Here is a 20,897-nt window from a genome sequence, read left to right as displayed (position 1 = left end):
GTCCCACCCTTAAGGAACTCACAATCTAACATGAGAGACAACATGCAAACAAGTATGTACAAACTATACACAGGTCAAATTGGAGATAACCTTAGAGGAAAGACATTAGCATTAAGAAAGACTGGAAAATTCTTCTGTCAGAAAGGGGAATTTTAGCAGAGACTAAGGAAGCCAGAGAAGCCACACAAAAGACAAGGAGGGAGAAAAGTACAACTTTAGTTAGAAATATGGGAGAAGGGAGAAGCTTGAAAATATGGATTTCTATAATTAATGTATACTATAATTTATTAATGATCTTCATCTAATACAATTGTTTGGGGATTTAAAAAATTTTCAGAGCAATGAGGGTTAAGTGACTTGCCCAAGGTCACACAGCTAGTAAGTGTCAAGTGTCTGAGCCTGGATTTGAACTCAGGTCCTCCTGAATCCAGGGCTGGTTCTTTATCCACTGTGCCACCTAGCTTCCCCTAAAGTAACACTTGCCCTTCTCTAATGTTTTTGGTTTGTTTTTTTTACAGGGCAATGAGGGTTAAGTGACTTGCCCAGGGTCACACAGCTAATAAGTGCCAACCGTCTGAGGTTAGATTTGAACTCAGGTCCTCCTGAATCCAGGGCTAGTGCACTACACCACCTAGCTGCCCCCTGTTGTTTTTGAAGAACAGATTGCAATGGGGGAAAAAGAAATCTAATTCCTGGGGCGGGGGTAAAGGGGAATTGTCTCAGCTCATTCCAAGGGCAATATATATCTCTACACACACACACACCCCTGTCATGGCTTAACACTGTATACTTAAATATACTTATTTATACAGTTCTCTACTTAAGAATTTCACTAAACTGACTCAGCAATACTCTAATTGTAACTGCAGGTTAAAAACACGAAGAAAACCAAAGAAAACCACCCAATCATGTGATTACCGTATTGGACAAGAAGTGATTTTAAAGACTACTGAGAATTAAGCTGGGGCAAGATTTCTACAAAGAGAAGTCACAATTCTCAGTTGCTGAGGTTGGGCGGAAGATAGTCATTTGGTCAGGAAGTGCATCTATGGGTGATGCAACGAAGTTAAGAAACATGAAAATGATTATGTATTTTTCAACCTGAATGGCATCCAGGCCTATTTAGCAGGATGGGTTTGCAGAGGGAAACATCCTAATGAGCATCAGGAACTGAAAAAAGAACACAACCATCAAGTTTTACTTCTTTAGAACTGAAGTTCTAAGCTAACAAGAAGAAAGTAGTATAAGCTCAGTGTATCAGAAATCCATCTGAAATAGTCAATCCCACTTCTGACAAACAAAAGACTTCTGTAGTACTCAAGACAGAAAGTCATGCTAGTCTTTAAAACACAGGTTTCCCACATAGAGATTACAGAACAGAAAATGGAGCCCTTTCTGTTTTCATTTTAGTTACATAGTTACATTACCCATGCCACCTAGCTGCCCCCCCTTTTTAAACAGAGAAAATTGGCAAAAGTTCCTCAAAAAGAATAAATCAACTGAGTGAAGGTTATTATATCTTAAATTAACTGTCCAAAGGGAATGCTTGAAGAAAATCAAGTTGACTAATGAAAAGATTTAAAGATGACATTCTATGTTTCACTGTTTTAAGTAGGTATTAATAATGGATGATATGCTGGGGAATGATTTCAAGATAATTTTCTATGATACAAAACTCCTTGCAGTAATTCTGCCATAACAACATGTAAGCATATCATTATCTCTCCAACACTTAGGGTAAACAAGTAGTTTGTGTCTGTCACAAATAACAAAAATGGTGGCTGTGATTTTTCACGGTTCTGTTTAGAAAGCCTGACTTAGATCTTTGAAATTGAGATGCCATATTAAAAAACACACACAGGGACAAATACCAAAACTCCCTTCTCCACCCCTGTCATATGCCCCTCTAAGACTCAATCAACCCAGAGGTCTGGGTCCACTCTAGATTATACCTAGAGATGTAGCTTGGTTTTTAAACCATGAGGTTTCTCTAGGTCCAAACAAAAGTGAATTTAAATCTCTATTATTAGCTCTGGACAATTCCAGTTCTGGTTTCCCTAGAGGCTACTGTGGAGCAGAGATGACTTTAAAACATTGGGGCTGCTCTCATAAGTCATTCGTCCTTCTTAAGGCTCTTGATATTCCATGATATCAGATGCATTATTTTTAGAACTTGGTAAATATAAAAGAGATAGTTGATATTTTGTAAGATGACAGAACAAAATTCTGCTACAAATTCCAGTGCTCTGTTATAGAAAAGATAACAGAACTGTGAAATAAATAGAATAGTAAAAGTAATTATATTCACAATTTTTAATAAGCTTCTTATGTTAAATATATTTTCTCTTTATTTAATTTGCATGCCTGATGTAGTACAATCTAGTACAAACATATGTCTGTGCCTGGGCTTCAAAAGTAGCCCATTATCTACCATCAGGCCCTCAATCACAGATCTCACCATCAACTTGCAAGTTTTCACTCAACTGGAAGTTTCAGGGCAGAATGACCTAATGAACTAGAAGTGCTATATGCTGACATTCATTAGCCAGGCCTTCCAAATCAGAAGTTGGGCCCTGAGCCAGCAACATTTTCAAGCTCTGAGCCAGAAAACAGAGCCACTGCCACTGTAAACCTTGAATCTGACTTTGGACCTGTTGGCACTAATCCCTAATCCACAGGTTGCCAACTCGATAGTAAATAGTGTCATAGTGACCTGAAAGAGGTTAAGCACTATCCCAATTAGCTACTTTAAACACCAAGGTCCCACTCTACTTATCGAACCTGTCATTCTCTAACATAGTCAGGGAATATCCACTTATTAAGTTCTTTCCATGTTTCATGTACTGAACTAAGCACAGAGGATACAAAGAGAGGCACAAGCATTTCCTACTCTTAAGACACTTATATACTGAGGAAGCCCACATGTAAGTAACTAGATCCATTCAAGAACTAGCATTTGGGGGGAATGGGAAGAGATATCTCCAGAGGGTAACCTTTAAGTGGAATCCTGAAAGATTCTAAGAGACAGCAGGAAGGAGGGAGGCCACTCTAGGTCTGAGACGGACATCATGTAGAAAACCTCTAGATCAGGGGACAGGATGTAGTTGGTGAGAAAAAGCAAAGTATGGCTGTATCATACAGTGCAGAAAGCTGAGTAAAGTATAAGACTGGAAAGGTAGGAAGGGGCTAATTTGTGCAGTGCCTTAAATGTCAGTAAACCAGTCAAAATATATTAAGTGCTAGATAATGGGGATACAAAGGAAGGTAAGTCCCTGCCTAGAAGTTCACAATCTAATAGGTGATGCCCTCCATTAAAATGCTAAACAAACATTTGATCCTAGAGGTGATGTGACCAAATCTCAAATGTTGCAGAAAGTTGAAGAATAATGAGAAAACAAAAAAGAGAACATTAGATTTGGCAATTAAGAAATCATTGTTGGGGGCAGCTAGATGGCACAGAGGTTGGAGCACCGGCCCTGGATTCAGGAGTACCTGAGTTCAAACCCAGCCTCAGACACTTGAAACTTACTAGCTGTGTGACCCTGGGCAAGTCACTTAACCCCCATTGCCCCGCAAAAAAAAAAGAAAAAAAGAAAAAAAAAAAGAAATCATTGTTGGGGCAGCTAGATGGCACAGTGGATAAAGCACCAGCCCTCAATTCAGGAGGACCTGAGTTCAAATCCAGCCTCAGGCACTTGACACTGTATGACCCTGGGCAAGTCACTTAACCCTAATTGCCCTGCCCTCCCCCCCCCCAAAAAAAGAAATCATTGGTAACTTTGGATAGAGCAGTCTTAGTTGAATGATGCCATATTACAGAGGATTTAGGAGAGGAAGAGAAAGCACCAAGTATACATGGCTTCTTTAAGGAGTTTAGCTGAGAAGGGAAATAGATACAGGATGATAACTAGCAAGGATGGTAGGATCAAATGTGCTTCTAGGCAACTAAGAAGAAATCAGTAGATATGAAAAGTCTGAAGGTTATAGACAGAAGGGCATGATATTGAGAGGAATCTACCAGAGAAGACAAGAGGGGATGAGATCTCATATAGTAGAAGTGCTGACCTTGGAAAAGAGAAGGGCCACTCTTTCAACACAGTTACAGATTCTCAGTTCTAATCAGGCAGGTTTTCTTCACTGTCTACCCTTTCATACATCCCTCCCCCAACCAACACCTATCATACTTGTTTCTGCCTCAGTGACTTATTTATATGGTTCTCCCTGCTAAGATAATGCTCCTTCTGCTTTTTTCTATTAAAATCCTATCTAGGTGGCACAGTGGATAGAAGACAGGCCCTGGATTCAGGAGGACCTGAGTTCAAATCCGACCTCAGACACTTAACAATTACTAGCTGTGTGACCCTAGGCAAGTCCCTTAACCCCAATTGCTTCACCAAAAAAAAAAAAAAAAAATCCTATCTAGGAGCAGTTCAGTGGTGCAGTGGATAGTGTATGGGTCCTGGAGTCAGAAGGACCAGAATTCAAACCTGGCCTCAAACAGTTACTAGCTATGTGACCCTGAGCAAATCACTTAACCCCATTGACTCCAAAAATAATCCTATCTATTCTTCATAGCCTAAGTACCATCTTTCCCAGCCCATACTGATCTCTCAATTCTTTGAACTCCAAGATTCTTAAAGAATCACACAATTTAATTTTCAATTGTTCTCCTATTGTTTCAATTGTTAATTTTTATATTTTTTTTCTTCAAGTAAATTATAGAATAATGTATTATCTAACAGAAAAGATGATCAGTAAGAGTAACTATGTGGGGGCAGCTAGATGGCACAGTGGATAGAGCACCGGCCCTGGAGTCAGGAGGACTTGCGTTCAAATCCGGCCTCAAACACTTGACAGTTACTAGTTGTGTGACCCTGGGCAAGTCACTTAACCCCAATTGCCTCACCAAAAAAAAAAAAAATTAGTAACTATGTGGAAAGAATGGATCAATTAACTGTAAAGTTCCTTGAAGGTATCTACCAATAAATACTTACTCATTCATTTAATCATTAATCCATTTTCTAAAATTTGGATCATCTATAGCTAAACAATACTACTACACTATATTTTAGTGACTGATAACTTAAAATCTAACATGTGGGTTCCTTTATAATTTCAAATTTGACTTTAAAGATTACATTTAAAAATTAAATACCATAAAGAATCAAATTTCTAGGGGAAACCAAAGTTACAAAAATAATAGAACTAAGCACAGAAATTGTCTTCATCTTCCAAAATGGGTACCTCAAATGACAATGTAGTCTTGTAAAATGAAGGGAAAAGCACCCTGGACTTGGGAGTTAGAAGACTGAGGTTCAACTTAGCTGATTAATCATAGGCAAGTTACCACCTTTTTTCAGCATGTTTCCACATCTGAAAAATGGAAATAATAACCCTTTCCACAACTTACATCAAATATTTTTGTTGAGAAAGCGCTTTGTAAAGCCTAACATAAGCCAGAAATTGAAACTGTGATTTCTTAGGGAAATGAAATTGAACTTAAAATATGGCTATTATTGTGTTGTTTCTGTTCCTCAATTCTTTCTGAGTTATTTTAGATAGGACTAGGTGTAAGAAAAGGAGTAAGACACTAAATATGACAATGACATAAAGAATACCACCATAACTAGACATCAGGCATCTATGTGTATTTAGTCCAAAGAATAAGAGCATTTTTATATAGGGCATGTTGGTGAGAAAAAAAAATTTACTTTAACCATAAGCAAAAGTCAGGCACACAGTATCCTTAGAGGGCGATGATCAAACTTGTAAACTCCAAAAAGGCAGGAATCAGGTTTATCTAAGCCAGAAGTTCTTAAACGTTTTTTGTGTCACAGACCCCTCTGGCAGGCTGGTAAAGCCTATGGATTCAGTCAAGTGTCAGCTAACAAAGATTTATTAAGTACTTACTATGTGCCCAGGCACTGTGCTAAAAACTGGGAATACAAATAAAGGCAGAAAGAAAGACAGTCCCTACCACCCTCAAGGACTTTACATTCTAATGGAGAAGATAACACATAAAAGGAAGCTCAAAAAGGAGTGGAGTACCACCTGGAGAATGAGACATGGCTGGCCTAGGTGCCTTCCTAAAATGGAGGTTCTGGGAGGAGTCATCCAATTAGAGGAAGAGAAAAAAGGAGTAGAGGGTACTTGCAATGTATCAATTCCAAGGCTAGACTGAATTTCTTTCTCAGAATAATGATTTTTTTAAAAAAATGCATAAAATAAAACACAGAAATTTATAATACACACACACACACACACACATTTATTTTCTTTTTGCAGGGCAATGAGGGTTAAGTGACTTGCCCAGGGTCACATAGCTAGTAAGTGTCAAGTGTCTGAGGCTGGATTTGAACTCAGGTCCTCCTGAATCCAGGGCTGGTGCTTTATCCACTTTGCTACCTAGTTGCCCCCCAAAATATATTTTTAAAACAAGTATATGGCCCCCAGTTAAGACCCCCAGAATAAACTTTCTATTTCTTTCAATCTCAAACAATATTCTGGCATGTAATAAATGTTCAAAAGGCGATTTGAACTTAGTCCTTCAAACATAAACTAAAAAAAAAAACCAGGTCATTATATTTCAGCATTCAATGATGAAAAAATACTGAATATTAATATGTTTGATGATTCTTTTTTATATGAAAGAATTTTCTATTGGGATAGAGATGAAATCTAAGGTTAAGTTTAGGATAAGACATTTTTCTCTTTGAAACAATTGAAATGTTTCTTAAGTTTGGAACCTTGATTTCTGTAATTAAACAACTACTTGATTTGTGGTGGCTTTTAAGGGTATGATAGAAACTCATTTATTACTGAAGTCATAGGACAGCTTTTCTGGTTTAAAATAAAATTAAAGGCAGGCCATTAAGAAGCAGCTAGTAGATTCATGACTCTCTTGCTCTTAATCAAAACATATAAGTCAGTAAACAAGCCTTAGGTCCCTAAAGGCTGACCTGCTACACTAAAAAGTCAAATATCATTTTTAGGGAAAGAATGGATTTTTCCTTACAAATGTTTGTAAAGAAAGCCTACAAGCCTCCAGCTGGCAGACCACTACATAGAGAATATTCAAGAAGTCAACCAAAGGTCATGATTTTTGGGGTTTTTAGAATTCCAAAGCTGGCAAAAATAACACTCTAGCTTCTCTTGAAATGGGTGAAAAGAACAGTAAGCAATTTCATCTTATTTAAAAGGTCATTTAAAGAGGTATAATGTTAAGTTTAGGATAGGTTTTAGAGGGATTTGTTGTTGTTGTTGTTGTTGTTGCTGTTTTTGTTGTTGTTAAGAAAGAAATTGGTGGTTAGAAAATAATAAAAGAAGAAAACTGTCACCCTCCTTAATCCATGAGGGAGAGTAGTTAGCCATCTAATATGTGCAATAGAGTGGGAGTGAGGAAAGTCATCCCAGAAATGTTATACCAGAAAGCAAAACAAGAACAAAACATGACATTAAGGGAAATTAACAGAGATAATAAGAAATTAAACTTATTCCACACAAACTAATTCTAAGAGATATGTCTCAGAGAAACTATATGACTAATGGAGGGCAGAGTTAAGATGTCAGAGTAAAGCAGGAACTCAGGTGACTGAGCACTTCCAAATTCCCCTCCAAACAACTTTAAATAATGCCTCAAAACAAATTCTGGAATGGCAGAACCAACAAAAAGATGGGGTGAAACAATTTTCCAGTCTAAGACAACTCAGAAGATCAACAGGAAAGGTCTGTCTCATTGAGATGAGAGTACAGTGCACTCTATTGTAGGTGACCCAAGCAAACCAGCAATAGCCAATCCTACTCTGTTCCCAGCCCACTCTGGTGGAAGCCAGCAGCAAGACCCCAAGGCCCCGGATCCCTGGCACAAGCCAGCAGTGAGGCCCACAACTCCAGGGCAAGCCAGCAGCAGCAACTCGTGGAGTTCTCTGTGCAGCCCACAGACTGTAATGGGGCTGAACAACTGGTCAGAACATTGCAGGGAACACTACTGGTACTGGGTAAAAAACAATTGCTCGACCAAACAGGGATCCAGGTCACAGACTCAAGTTATAGTCCCAGGCTGGGGAGAATAACTAGTATATGATAACATGCAGCCATAGGGGAACAGGAATCCCGGTCACTGGTCTAAGTGTAAAAGAGTGCTTGTGGTCATTCATAGACCAGAGCATAGACCAAGAAAGCAGTAAACATATCTCTCTTTAAATCATACCATCTTGAAAGAATCAAAAACTTACAGATCCCCAGAATTAATTCTGAAAACAGCACCAAAAACCTGAAGCTTGGGACATTGCCCTCTCCACTCCAGTAGCAGAGCCCAACTTAACACTTAACACTTACTAGCTGTGTGACCCTGGGCAAGTCACTTAACCCCAATTGCCTCACGCACACACACAAAAAAAAGGAAAGGAAAGGAAAGGAAAAAAATAGGATTGAGCAAACAGAAGTTAATGACTTTATGAGAAATCAAGAAACAATAAAGCAAAACCAAAAGAATGAAAAAATAGAAGGCAATGTGAAATATCGCATTGGAAAAACAACTGACTTGGAAAATAGATCCAGGAGAGATAATTTGAAAATTACTGGACTACCTAAAAGCCATGATCAAAAAAAAAAAAACAAATCTAGACATAATCTTCCAAGAAATTGTCAGGGAAAATTGCCCTGATATTCTAGAACCAGAAGGTAAAATAGAAATTGAAAGAACCCACAGATCACCACCTGAAAGAGATCCCAAAATTAAAATTTTTAGGAATATTGTAGCCAAATTCCAAAGCTATCAGGTCAAGGAGAAAATATTGCAAGCAGCCAGAAAGAAACAATTCAAGTATTGTGGGGCCACAGTCAAGATAATACAAGATCTAGCAACTTGTACATTAAAGGATGGGAGGGCTTGGAATATGATATTCCAGAGTACAAAGGAAATGGGATTACAACCAAAAAGGATTATTTCAGGGGGAAAATAAGACTTTCAGACATTCTTGATGAAAAGACCTGAGCTGAATAGAAAACTTGACTTTCAAACACAAGACCCTTTCAAGACCCTAGAGAAGCATAAAAAGGTAAACAGGAAAAATAAATCAAAAAGGATATTAAAAGGTTAAACTATTTACATTCCTATATGGGAAGATGATACTTGTAACTCATAAGAACTTTCTCATTATTAGGGCAGCTGGATGGAGTATATTTAGACAGAGGGCACAGGTATGAGTTGAATATGAAGGGATGATATCTTTAAAAAATAAAATTAATGGGTGAAATGAATGCACTAGGAGAAAGGGAAAGGCAGAGGTGGAATGGGGTAAAATATCTCACATAAAAGAAACAAGAAAAAGCTTATATAATGAGGGGAAGATGGGGAAGTTGCTGGGGAGTGAGTGAACCTTATTTATCAGAATCATCTCAAAGAGGAAATAACATGCACTTTCAATTGGGTATAGCAATCTATCTTACACTGCAGAAAAGTAGGAATGGAAAGGGGTAAGGGGATGGGGAGGATAGAAGGGAGGGTAGATTGGGGGAGAGGGCAGTTAGAAGCAAAACATTTTTGAGGACAATGTGACAGAAGATACAAAATAGAGTAAATATCATGGGAAGGGAATAGGATGGAGGGAAATACAGTTAGCAATAGTAACTGTGAAAAAATTTGAAGAAAACTCGTCTGACAGGCCTCATTTCTCAAACACAGAGAACTGAGTCAAATTTGTTAAAATAAGAGCCATTCCCCAATTAATAGATGATCGAAAGATACGAAGTTTTCAAATGAAATAATCAAAGCCATCCTAGAGCTATATGAAAAAAAATGCTCTAACTCACTATTGATTGAAGAGATGAGGGTCAAAACAATTCTGGGGTATTACCTCATACCTATTGGATTAGATAATAGGACAGCAGAGGAAAATGACAAATGTTGTAGGGAATGTGGGGGAAATGACACATTAATGCACTCTTGGTGAAGTTGTAAACTGATTCAAACATTATGTAGAGCAATTTGGAACTATGGCCAAAGGGCTATAAAACCATGCATATTTTTTGACCTAGTAATACCAATACTAGGTCAGTATCCAAAAGTTGAATTTGAAATTGAGGAGATGCCCATCAATTAGGGAATGGCTGACCAAATTGTGGGATGAGATTATGATGGAACACTATTGTTCTATAAGAAATGATGAGCAGGATGCTATTAGAAAAACCTGGAAAAACTTACATGAGCTGATGCAAAGTGAAATGTACTGTTTACAAAGTAACAGGAATATTGTAAGATGATCAGCTGTGAATGACAGCTATTTTCAATAATACAATGATCCAAGACAACTCTGAAGGACTTATAAAAAATGCAATCCATCTCCAGAGAAAGAACTGATAGTGTCTAAATACAGATTGAGACATAATTTTTTTAGTTCCTTTTTCTTAAGGTTTTTTTTTTGTCTGTTTTATTTCACAACCTAATGTGGAAATGTTTTGCATGATTACATATGTATAACCTACATTGAATTGCTTGTGTTCTTAAGCGGGGATAGGGATAGAGGAGAAGAATTTGAAAAACAAAGTTTTAAAAACTGACGTTAAAATTGTTTTTACGTATAATTTGGAAAAAAATAAAATTCTAAATTAAAAAAAAGAAATAAGTGTGATATAAGAGAAGCATGAAAAAGGGTCAACAGCTTGGTGAAGAAAGCACAAAAATGGAAAGAGATGTACAAAAATTAATTGAAGAAAATGATTCCTTAAAAAGTGGAATTGACCCTATTGCTTTATTGATTTAGTATTTGCTGTGTGTCCATGATGCTATTCAAACTATATGGAAAAATAAGTGTTATCACTTAAGTACATAAATTAAGAGAAACATGGACATTCGCATAAGTTTATGGTTCAAAATTAATTGTGTCATGTTTAGGTATTATTTTAATAAATTATAGCATTATTTAGAATAGAGGAAAAAAAGTGGAATTGACCAAATGAAAGAGGAGGTACAAAAACTCACTAAATAAAATAATTCCTTAAAAATTAAAATTGGACAAGTGAAAGCCAATGACTCCATGAATCATCAAGAAACAATAAAGTCAAATCAAAAGCAAAAAAAAAAAAATGAAGAAAATGTGAAATATCTCATTGGAAAAACACCTGAACTGGAAAACAGATCCAGGAGAGATTATTTAAGAATTATTGGACTACCTGAAAACCATGGGGGAAAAAAGAGCCTAGATATTATATTTTAAGAAATTAGTCTAATAGTCTAGAACTATAGGGTAAAATAGAAATGGAAGGAATCCACAGATCATGTCCTGAAAGAGATCCCAAAATGAAAACTCCAAGGAATATTATAGCCAAATTCCAGAGCTCCCAGGACAAGGAGAAAATATCACAAACAACCAGAAAGAATTCAAATGTCATGGAGCCACAGTCAAAATAACACAAGATTTAGCATCATCTACATTAAAGGATTGGAGGTCTTAGAATATGATATGCCAGGGGGCAAAGGAGCTAGGATTACAACCAAGAATCACCTACTTAGCAAAACTTAGTATAATCCTTCAGGAGAAAAAAATAGATATTAAATGAAATAGAGATTTCATTTCAATCTAGAGATTTTCTAGAGAAAATACAAGGAATTCAATAAAGTTAGCATGTTTACATTCCTATATGGGAAGATGATCCTTGTAACTTAAGATACTTTTAACTTTATCACTATTAGGGCAGTTAGAAGGAATATACATAGACAGAGAATATGGACTTGAGTTGACTATGATGGGATGATATAAAAAAAACAAAAACACCACACACCAAGGGGTGAGAAAGGGGTGGAAAAAGCGGAAGGGAGAGATAGATAGAATGGGATAAATTATCTCATAAAAGAGGCATGAAACACCTATTTACAATGGAGGGGAAAGCAGGGTTTGGGGGATGGTGGGAAACACTTGAACCTTACTCTCATCAGAATTGGTTCAAAGAGAGAATAACACAGACACTCAGTTGGGTAGAGAAATCTATCTTACCCTACAGGGAAGTAGGAGGGAAGAGGGATAAGGGGCGGGGCTCATAGAAGGGATGGTAGATTAGGTAAGGTGTTAGTCAAAAGCAAAACACTTGTGAGGAAGGATAGGGTGAAAAGAGGGAGAGAGAGAAGGATAAACAGTGGATAGCACAGTGGATTAAAAAACAGAATCCTATAATATGTTGTTTACAAGAGACATATAAAGCAGAGAAAGGTAATTCTGCTGAAGCAGAATTTATTGTGCTTCAGCTAAATTTAAAAAAGCATAGAGGCTGCTAGGTGGTGCAGTGGGTAGAGCACTGGCCCTGGATTCAGGAGGACCTGAGTTCAAATTGTTAAGGGTTAAAATTCTAGCTAGTCTGTCTAAAATATCTAATGAGTGGTCGCCAATAAATTATAAGCTTTAGCAAGAGTTAGACTTTTAAGCATTTATTAAGGAGAATAAGAATTTGGTAAAGAGCGAGAGAGAAAGGCCTAGATTCCTATCTATTAAAGGGAGAGCACATTTCTAGCTCAGCTCTCCACCAGAGTCCAAAGGAAAGAGTGTGAGACCGAGCGCCAGTCTCTTCCTTCCTCCTCCCACTAGCCCGCATCACTTCCTGACGCCCGGTCTTGCCCTCAAAGACCTTCGCTTCATGGGCAGAACTCTTCTACAGTAAGTCTCCAGCAGGTGGCGTCATTCCAATCGTTACAGTCCCCCCTGTTGTTCCTCAAGAAACAAAATGTTTCCTTGACGGAACAGTAAAAACAATATAATAACTATTGCTAACTAATAATATGTGAACAACAATATAGAAAAGGAAGAGAGGAAAGTTTTGTCCAGAGGGGCGATTTTTTTTTGTCCTCATGAACCGACGCTTTGACATTAGTCTTGCAAAGGGAGGGCCTCTGCAGAGAATACATGTTACAGATGGTGTATATTATAACAGAAAGAGAAAAAAAACAACAAAAACAACAAATCAAAACTGTTCATTTAAAGTCTCTGAAAGTCTTTTCTCAGATGTCCTCTAGGTGTAGTCGTGGAATGGAAGTCTTTTCAGGGGTTGATGTGTGGATGCTGGTAATCAGCCAGGAAAATTTCCTACAAAATTGAGCTTAACACAACTTTAAAATAGCTTTGTCAATAATCAAATCAAACAATGAAAGTTCTCAAAAACATGTCTAAGGGAATTCAGAATCTTAGTTGTTACACATGAAACATATAATAAAACAAAAATTGAAACATTCTTTAAAATTATAATCTTACTATAGTCCCCCCCTTATGGAGGGTAATTGAGAAGACAATTGCTGCGATATTAATTATTAAAAATAATTTTTTATCTTTGTTTCATCACTTTTTGCATCATCTGCCTAATTATCCTCATGCCATTATGAGAAATTAAAAAATCTAATATAATTGGTAACAGGTGTCAAGGCCAAATTCAACACTGTATTTATCATGACACCTGAGATAATTATGGGGGTTACCATAAAAGAACAGAGAAATGATGGGATATGAGCATTCCCACACTTGAGCAACATGTACTGCCCATACAGTATGCCAGGCTTAAAATAGGTGGATGGAATACATGTCCATGCCACCGAACATATTGGAGGAAACTGAGTCAGACTTAATCAGATGCATGGGATTGAGATGTCCATGGCATCAGGCATATAGGAGGGAGCATAGAAGCCAGGTGTAGAAGTGAGATGGGTGGGATCAATACTTCCAGCCATCTGTACAATATTGTGGGGAAAAATAAAATAAAATATTAAACCAAGAGAATCCAACCTCAACATTTGTCAAAAGCCGTTCCCTCGGCCATACCTTGACTTCATGCATGTCTCCCCTCATGTGACAGTTCAGTGTCTGCTCTTGCATGTATTCCTCTTGTGATTGGATGGCATCTTGGCCAACTGGCATCTGATAACTCAGAATAAAGGCAATTAATGTCTTAAATGATAAGTTCCCATAATCCAAGTCTCATATGGATTTAAAAATTGAGGATAATAAATGATTGCAAAAATGCGAATACATCTTGACTCAGAACACAATATATAATTATGCAACAATTTCAAATAATACCCCCTTTTTTTTAACTTAGTATACAATTACTTTTTTGAAAAATCTGAACATATTTAAATACAAGTTAAAGCACAACACAATCTCAAAGACAACTTTTACAAATGTTCCCCTCTTTTTTTTTTTTTTTTTGGAATATGCTTATCAAAAATAATACTTCTGGAATCAATTTACACTTGCCATGGCAACCAATTTGCCAGGGAAATGCTTTAAAGAATTTGATCAAATAATCAGTTGAGAAAAAATAACAAAAACAAACAACTCAGAATATGGGAGCACGATACTCCTAGAATTAACATTGTATTATGAAATCAAAACCATCTTGCAATTTTTAAAAATTAGATAAATGAATAGAAAAAAATACACATGGAACAATAAAATACAGTGAAATTCAAACTAAGGAAATCTAAATGAGCATGAACTTAATATTAATAAGAGTATTATAAAATATAAACTTGATCATATGACTATAAAAAGCTTTTACAAATATTCTCCTTGTTTTAGAAACTAAGTATAAGACACAATCTCAAAAGCATGAAAATCTCTATGAAAATAAACCCATACCATTAATTTCAAAATGTATATGTAATAGCATAGAAATCCTATGTAACCTCTGAACTGATACTATTAATAATCTGAGTGAATTTAGAACACTTTTGATTCCGATATCTAAAATCCCCAATACTCATATCAATACCTTGCTGCTTACTTCTACATTTCTGTAAAATATATACCCTTCCATGGCAAAAGAAGCGGAGTCTTGAACTATGTTGATGATTGTCATTCTTATTCAGCTTAAGTTTTTCTTCTTTAAGCCCTCTATATTGTCTGTCAGTCTTTTCACTATACAAATGCTTTATAAGATTACTAATTAAAGACAAAAGCAGGTTAGCAAAATTATGAACAAAATGAGCATATCTGGAATTTAAAGGGTTTTCTAAGGTTGTCTTAGAAGAACAGCCAGGCTGGGGAAGGGCTGAGCCTGAAGCTGCAAATGTAGTTAGAGAAAGTTGCGCATGCGCATCAGTTCTCTGGACTTCCCAGGCAGGGGAAGCTATGGGCTTGGCCATGGGAGGAGTAGAGGGTGGGGTCTGGAGAGGAGGGGAGGGACCAGAGCAATTTGAATCAGACTTGATTTTGAACTCAGGCCTGGATTCCTCTTCCCCCACTTTGCCTCCAGGTGCTAGGGGATTAAAAGCTTCTAGAGGGTGGGTCATTGCCTCCAGGCATGCAAAATTAAAGCAACAATTACTGTTAGAACTGGGAAAAGCTGCAGGAATCTCTTTAGGTTTCTCTGAAAAAGCATGGTTGGGAGAGGGAGAGATATTTCCTTGTGTGAGTAAGTTGCTGGCTCTTTTAACAAAAATAAAAAGAAAAATAGAAAATCCACAAAAACAAAGCATTAACATGATCTTATCTCCCATTTGTCTGGTTAAACAGACTAAAATCAAAAATAGGGTAATTAGGGAGTTTAAAAGGTCCATTCAAAAAAATTTAAAGGAAAACACAGCCAGTACGCCAGTACTTAGCAGTTAAAGAGAGAGGGTAGAGAAAATTTCTTACCCAACCAGAAGATCAGAAGAAGACTGAGGTTTAGCTTTCCTCTTCGTGGTCAGCCATCTGTTAAGGGTTAAAATTCTAGCTAGTCTGTCTAAAATATCTAATGAGTGGTCGCCAATAAATTATAAGCTTTAGCAAGAGTTAGACTTTTAAGCATTTATTAAGGAGAATAAGAATTTGGTAAAGAGAGAGAGAAAGGCCTAGATTCCTATCTATTAAAGGGAGAGCACATTTCTAGCTCCCTTCTCCGCCAGCGTCCTCAGGAAAGAGCCCCAGAGTCAGCGCCAGTCTCTTCCTTCCTCCTCCCACTAGTCCGCGTCACTTCCTCCCGCCAAAGAAAAGACTCCTGGTCTTGCCCTCAAAGACCTTCGCTTCATGGGCAGAACTCTTCTACAGTAAGTCTCCAGCAGGTGGCGCCATTCCAATCGTTACAAAATCCAGCCTCAGACACTTGACACTTAATAGCTGTGTGACCCTGGGCAAGTCACTTAATCCCAATTGCCTCGCCAAAAAAAAAAAAGTTCTGTTTCCTCATTAAAAAAGCATAGAGAGCAATCATGATGTCAGACAAAGCAACAGGAAAAATAGATCTAATCAAAAGAGATAAAGAAGAAAATTACCAAAAAAAAAAAATTACATCTTGCTAAAAAGCAATCATAGACAATGAAATTTTATCAATACCAAGCATATATGTACCAAATGGTATAGCATCCAAAATTTTAAAGAAGTTAAATGAAGGAAAGAGGAAACAGACAGTAAAAACTATAGTATTGAGGGACCTCAACTCTCTCTTCTCAGAACTAAATAAATCTAAGCAAAAGATAAACACGAAAGAAGTTAAGGAGGTGAATAGAATTTTTGAAAAGTTAGATATGGTAGACCTCTAGAGAAAATTGAATGAAAATAGAAAGGAATACATGAGGGTCCTTTTCCATCTTTTATGATCTCTTTGGGATACAGACCTAGTAGTGGTATTACTGGGTCAAAGGGTATGCACAGCCCCATAACCCTTTGGGCATAGTTCCAAATTACAACAGCTCTTTTTGTGGTGGAAAAGAATTGAAAATTGAGGGAATGTCCATTAATTGGGGAACAGCTGAAAAAATTGTGGTATATGATTGTAATGGAATGCTATTGTGTTATTAGAAATGAAGAACAGGATGTTTTCAGAAAAATCGAGAAAGACTTATAAGAACTGATGCAGAATGAAGTGAGCAGAACCAGAAGAAACTATACACTGTAATAGTAATATTATATGATCATTAACTGTGAATGACTTAGATATTCTCAACAATATAATGATTCAAGACAATTCCAAAAGACTCATGATGAAACATGGTATCCATCTAGTGAAAGATAAAAGGAATTTGAATGAAGATTGAAGAATGTTATTTTTCACTTTTCTTTTTTTTTTTCATTTTGTTTTTGGTCTTTGTTTTCTTTTGCAACATGGCTAATATGGAAATATGTTTTGCATGAGTGCAGATGTATAACCTATGTCAAATTGCTTACTGCCTCAAGGAGGGGGGAAATGAGGGAGAAATAGAGGGAGAGGATTTGGAACTCAAAATTGTAAAAAATGAATGTTAAAAATTGTTCTCACATACAATTGGCAAGATATAGATATAAATATAGATTTGCAGGGCAATGGGGATTAAGTGACTTGCCCAGGGTCACACAGCTAGTAAGTGTCAAGTATCTGAGGACAGATTCAAACTCAGGTCTTCCTGAATCCAAGGCTGGTGCTTTATCCACTGCACCATCTAGCTGCCCCCTATATATATATAAATATTTTTAAAGAATAGGAATAAAACCTTGGCTCAATAACACGTCCAATTTGGGGAAATATGACATTTGTATCAATTCTTCTGCTGAACTGACTCACATGAGATCTTTACTTTAAAACTAGTATAAGAGGGTGTGTTTCACATTTCCAACCCCAAAGAATGTAACTAAAAATGATGATATACCCTGATATTTATCAAGTGAGAATGCCTCTTTCATTGAGTCACAGAATCATAGAAGGTATAAACTAGGTTCAAGGAAAGGCATCCAACACTATGTCTGAGGACTTCCAGAAGGAAAAAAAGTGCTTCCATCCAAACAAGAGCTGTTAGTTACCCCTTTGCCACACTCTAAGCTTGAGCCCACTTTCCTTTGGATGATGTAAGTACTTGAGCAAGAGAGCGTCCTAGACTTCTTGTAGATGTTTTTATATGAACAACTCCTGCTATACATACTTAGTCAATATCCATTTCTAAGAACTAAATGAAGTTTAGTTTACAAATTGTTAATGGGGAACACACTGGATGAGGGCTCCTAAGCCCCCTGGGTGGAGGTGGAGGACTTTTAAGGAAAGAAATAGTCAGCTATCCCATAAATTCACTGGAAGCAGAAGTAAACAAAGTCAGTTCAGAAGGCATGTATCACTAGAAAGTATAAAAACCATGTCATTAAGGGGAAGTTTTTAATAGGGATAAGAAACTTAACTCATTACACACAAACACAATAAGACCATACCAAGAGTGAAATGATGGTAGTTCTTCAAAATAAAGAGACTTCAGAAAGTAATGTAGATATGCAAGATAGCTTTGAAAATTACATGATGAATTTATTTTTCTGTTCCATTTTGTATACTGAAATGCTCATTTTGTTAAGTTCATTTTTTTAAAAAGAAGCCTTTACCCCACACCCAGCAAATTGTTAAAGATAATAAAAATGAGAATAATCAACGTTGGAGATTCAGCCAGGAAAGTCAGGTAATGTTAGCAGAGTTATGAATGGATCTGACCATTCTGGAAAGAAAATTGAAATCAGAGTATGCTAAAACAAACAAACAAACAAATACACACATACACACACACACACACACACACATACACACACAACAACAACAACAACAACAACAACCACAAACAAACAAACAAACAAAACAACTGTTTAAAAGGTCTGTGTGCAGAGATCTCACTGTTAGGCATATACCTGAGGGCTAGCAAAAGCAGAAAGGTCCCTATTACATTAAAACTTTAATTATGGGCAGCTAGGTGGCACAGTGGATAAAGCACCGGCCCTGGATTCAGGAGGACCTGAGTTCAAATCTGGCTGCAGATACTTGGCACTTACTAGCTGTGTGACCTTGGACAAGTCACTTAACCCTCATTGCCCCGCCAAAAAAACCCCAAAAACAAAAAAACCCACATTAATTAAAGCTTTTTGTTGTGGTAGTAGAACTAGAAGTAGTAGGTATACTACTTGAAGTAGTAACAAACTGGAAACAAAGTAATCTGCCATTGATTCTGAAATGACTAAGTGATGAACTGGCTAAGTGGTAAATGATGATAAAGAGATTAATACTTTTTTTTAATTAAAAAAATGTTTTTAGTGAGGCAATTGGGATTAAGTGACTTGCCCAGGGTCACACAGCTAGTAAGTGTTAAGTGTCTGAGGCCGGATTTGAACTCAGGTACTCCTGACTCCAGGGCCAGTGCTCTATCCACTGTGCCACCTAGATGCCCCAGTTAATACATTTTAAAAGATGATGAACTGGGGGAGCTAGGTGACGCAGTGGATAAAGCACCAGCCCTGAATTCAGGAGGACCTGAGTTCAAATCCGGCCTCAGACACTTGACACTTACTAGCTGTGTGACCCTGGGCAAGTTATTTAACCCTCATTGCCCTGCCAAAAAAATAAAAAATTATTAAAAAATAAAAGATGATGAACTGCAGAGCAAGGCAGACTCAGTAAAACAACCTATGTAATTACAACAATGTAAATGGGAAAACAACAAAAAAAAACCATAAACTTTTTGTAATTAAAATGACTGAGATTGGCTCTGAGAAACAGATGAGCAAATGCATTTCCCTTCTTTGCAAAGGAGTGGAAAAGGGCATATTCTGTCAGACTCAAAGTGTTGCCTGGTTTTGTTGAACTGCTTCCCACCAACTCCCATTCTAGTTTATTCTTTGTTACAAGGTGCTCTGTTCAAACCTGACACAGGTGGGTCTGGTGGTTTGGACTCAGGATGTAATGACATACCTGATGTCCATATAACCTTTAACAAAAATAAATTTAATCAATGATAGTATATAGGAAAGTATTCAGCAAAGATACAGCAGTGGTTTGATTGGGCACAGTTCCCTTCACTACCACATTTGATGGTTTGTGTTGATTTACAAAGAGTGGAAAGTCCAGGGCTTTTATGCCTTGGTGACTGAGAAGATAAATAATGGTTCAATTCGTAGTCCCCTGGACTAATTAAGTCTTAAAAAGAATTTTACAAATTTTTAAGGGAAAACTAGTCTGGATGAGGGAATTTCCAGTCATGGTCATTTTACAGCTGTACAATAGGGCCCATCACCACAAGTTTCAACCATAGATATTGCTCCTATCACAAATTATGTAGCTCAATGGGCAGGGAAGTGAACAAAGATATGTTCAGACATGAAAATGATATAAAAACTGGAAGTATCGATAACAATTTAAAAATAATAAGATAAAATAATTTTACTTTAAAAATATGGAATGGATACAACACAGTCTGCTCCAAAGACTAAAAAATAGTTGGGTAAATAAAATATTAGTTTATCCTATGTAATGAGATAGAATATTGGGATCTCTACCATGTGTTTTTTTTTTTAACCTCTCTGACTTAGTATATACAGATATAGACAAATTAAATGGAATGAAGTGGATCATTCTTGTAAATGCTTGAATTTATAACATTCTAGGTCTTTACCTTTCAGAAATATACTTCTTTACCAGAAAAATTAATATAAACAAAGTAGAGAAGAAAATTAACATTCACAAATTATTTAAAAGAATTCTTTTAAAAATGTTATATATGAGTCTTAGCATAGATTAGATAATTACTTCAAAAAAAAATTTTCCCTTACCTTGAGGTACATATGTTTTAATCTGGGAGCTTATTTTAAAAAAATTTTAATGATCTTTTGTTTTAATATTACCTTCATCTCCCAATATATGTTATTCCCCTTTCCCAACCAGAGTAATTCCTTATGATGAAGAATAAAAAAGAGGAAGGAAAAGTAGTTCAGCAGAACTAACCAACAAACCAATCAAATCCAGGGATCAGCTTGAGTTCAATTTTTTTACTATTACAAAAAGTGATGCTATAAATATTTACTATCTATTGGATCTTTGTTTTTATCTTTAGCCTCCTTGAAAAATATGCCCAGTAGTATTACCTCTGGGGCAAAGCATATGGATATTTTATTTACATTCTGAGCCCATATTTCTTTCCAGAAGAGTTAGACCAATTCACA

At 36.6% G+C, this 20,897-nt stretch overlaps 1 protein-coding gene across 1 annotated transcript in view; it reads right to left on the bottom strand.

Moving 5' to 3' along the window:
- RAB8B (RAB8B, member RAS oncogene family) overlaps positions 1 to 20,897 on the bottom strand; it is a 95,027-nt gene that overhangs the window by 39,390 nt on the left and 34,740 nt on the right. The window lies entirely within an intron of this gene.

Source organism: Dromiciops gliroides, chromosome 2 (assembly GCF_019393635.1).
Source record: "Dromiciops gliroides isolate mDroGli1 chromosome 2, mDroGli1.pri, whole genome shotgun sequence".
Classification (NCBI taxonomy): domain Eukaryota; kingdom Metazoa; phylum Chordata; class Mammalia; order Microbiotheria; family Microbiotheriidae; genus Dromiciops; species Dromiciops gliroides.
The sequence above is the reverse complement of the archived record's forward strand: the minus strand, read 5'-3'. Positions and strand labels throughout refer to the sequence as shown.